Source organism: Condylura cristata, unplaced genomic scaffold (assembly GCF_000260355.1).
Source record: "Condylura cristata isolate star-nosed mole 26May11 unplaced genomic scaffold, ConCri1.0 scaffold00007, whole genome shotgun sequence".
Classification (NCBI taxonomy): Eukaryota; Metazoa; Chordata; class Mammalia; order Eulipotyphla; family Talpidae; genus Condylura; species Condylura cristata.
The window spans coordinates 2,540,355-2,542,930 of record NW_004567108.1 but is presented as its reverse complement, the minus strand read 5'-3'; the positions used below and the strand labels follow the sequence as shown (position 1 = coordinate 2,542,930).

Below are 2,576 nucleotides of genomic sequence, written 5' to 3'. Positions count from 1 at the left end.
CTGGCCGCAGCCCGGAGCGCCGGCGTCTCGCGCCCCCCGGGACGGAGGTGTGGCCCTGCCTTCCGTGGGACCGCTGGGGCGCGTGGTTTTCACCAGCTGCAGAACAGCGACGGTTTGCACCGCAGCGGGCCCTTCCGAACGTGGCTTGTATTTGGCGTCGTCTCCTTAGGGTGGGAGCGAGGGGGCCCAGGCCGCGACTTGGCCCTGGAGGACCCAGCCTGGCGGTGGGAGGGGGCGCGGGGGAGGCGCGGAGGGGGCACCCCCCCAGGCGGCGCTGCTGCCCTAGGGCCGCCTTCCTAGGCTGCCCTCCGAGCGAGCCACCTGTTGTTTTCAAAGCCCCTTTAAAACGAGGTGCACAGAGTGAGGCCAGCGGAGCTGGACCTCCCGCAGCCCGAGGGCCCAGACAGCACGTGACTGGCAGGCCTGGTGCTCACCACCTCCTGGTTAACTCCTTCTGGACCTCCCTGGGGCCACATGCTGGGAGGGGCTGACCTTCACTGTCGGCGGAGGGTAGGAGGCCCTGCCTTGCCGGCCCACGGAGAATGCACGGGCTGCCTGGGGGGCCCCGGCGGTGCACCAGCGAGGGGAAGCCCCCAGCCTGCCCTTCACCCCTTACAGGCTGCTGTGTGTGCGGTACCGGCCGTGCGGCAGGTGGCCTGGCTTCAGTGCCGGCTGTCTCAGCTCCCAGCAGCCTCTTCCCCGCCTCCTTTGCTGGGTTCACCCCTCTGCACCCAGACCTTTCGCCTGTGGAAACCTGTTCCTCTGCCTGGGCCGGAGAACTTCTCGGCCCGGAGAGCCAGCCCACGAGTTATTTCGGGCTTTGGGGGTAGGAGAGCTGGACACGAACACTGGCGGCCCGCACCTCCCTGCCTTCCAGTTGCGGAAAGGGGAGTGTTTGATTACTCTGCTGATCGATCCGTCCAGTGCACGATCAGTCATGACTGGTGACTCATGTGATAAATAAGTGGACACGTGGTCAAGATTTTATTTGTGGTGAAAAGGAAGCCAGGCACCAGGGCACAGCAGTTGACACGCACACCGGTGATCCCCAAAGCTAGACTCCTGACTTTGTTGGGGGAGGGGCTGCTACAGACAGAAAGGTGGCCTTTATTCAGGAGGGGGTGGGGGTAGCTGCAGGGGCCCCTTCCTGGGGGCTGCATGCAGTGGAGGGGGGGTGTGGGCGGGGTAGGGGTGGGGCTCGCTGGCATGGAACGTGAGAATTTATAAGCAAGGAGCAGGTGGGGTTCAGTGGGTGGGGAATCACCAGGAGGCAGCATTCTGGAGGGAAGGGTGTCCTCGGAACTGACCACTGACCAGATGGGATCCTTACAGCAGATAAGCCAGGCTCATCAGCCATCTTGGGGTTGTCTGGGTGGGAGTGAGGAATTCCAGCAGATATAGGGGTGGGGGACGCAGGAATCTTGCTAAAACTGGGCAATGCAGAGGTGAACTTGGCAGCCCAAGAGCCAGGCCTCCATGCAGACAGCGTGTTCAGAAGAGCTTGGCTAGGGTCTGGGCCCGGGGTGCTGGTGTGGGAACCCTGAGGTGGCCCGGAAGGGGGGCCCTTTGCTCCTTCAGGCTGTGAGGCACATAACCTAGATGCTGGGGTGCAGCTCCCCACTGCGGAATCACTCACTGTGCCCTTTGGAGTGTCTACCACAGAGCAGGTTTTGACCAAGAAGAGGATGTTTTTGACTCCCAGAGGCCTTGTCAGAGGAGACCAGTGTCAGAGTGCAGGGTGTCTGGGCTGGTTTCTCAGACCCACCTGCCATGACCCAGAAAGGCCCTCGGACACACCAGGGGCCCCAGACACCTCAGACCCACGGCTCCCTCCTGCCAGGGAGACCCCAAGCCTTATCCTTCACAGTGCCATCCTGCCAGGGGCATGAAGATGTCCTCGACACTGGTTAGTGGAGTGTCGAGGTCTGTCCCAGCCTCACCAGGGCCCACGGGGACACAGTTATGACCTCAGAGTTGCCTGCCCCGCCCGGGACCTCGTGGACCTCGCCCTGCCACCGCACCTTTCTTCAGGCAGTTACCTGGCAGATGGTGCAGGAGCAGCTGCCTGGCTGTACACACGGGCTCATTTTTCCTTCCAGCCAGCGAGGTCATCTGCCTCTGCCTCTCTCCAGTGGGTAGGACAGATTCAGAGTGGTGGCAATGGGAGGCAGAGAAGGATGCAGGTGACACCGGCATGGCAGGAGCCAGGGTCTCTGTGTCCCCCCCGGCCAGCCCCAGCCCAGTTCCCAGCTCGGGCATGGAGCCCAGCAGAGGTCCAGCAGCTGGCCGGTGGCTCCGTCCGCCCCCAGTGCAGTGGAGCTTCTGAAAGCAAAACCAGGAAAGAGATTTTCTTGGCTCAGTGGCTACTTCTTAATCTCTCCCTACAATGTAGTCACTTTATTTCTAATTATGGATGTTTAGAATCTTCTGGAGAGTATGGTAAACACACTTAACAGCCACCCACATTCAGATGACCTGATTTATTTATTTATTGGTAAAAGTATTTATCTATGCATACAGAGCTGGGGTACAGGCCAGAGGTGCAGGGGTGGTGAGAGGATCCAGCAGAGACAGAG

At 61.1% G+C, this 2,576-nt stretch overlaps 1 protein-coding gene across 2 annotated transcripts in view; it reads left to right on the top strand.

Annotated features, from left to right (window-relative positions):
* The first annotated feature begins 91 nt into the window (after positions 1–91).
* The window catches only part of CMBL (carboxymethylenebutenolidase homolog (Pseudomonas)), a 10,720-nt gene continuing 8,235 nt past the window's right edge, over positions 92–2,576 (top strand). The window contains exon 1 of one of the 2 annotated variants that reach the window (XM_012721719.1): positions 92–112. The gene's annotated coding sequence lies outside the window, so the exon portion shown is untranslated. Of the gene's footprint in view, positions 113–1,031; positions 1,101–2,576 lie in introns of those variants that run through there. The other variant, XM_004678056.2, reaches the window with a different exon arrangement.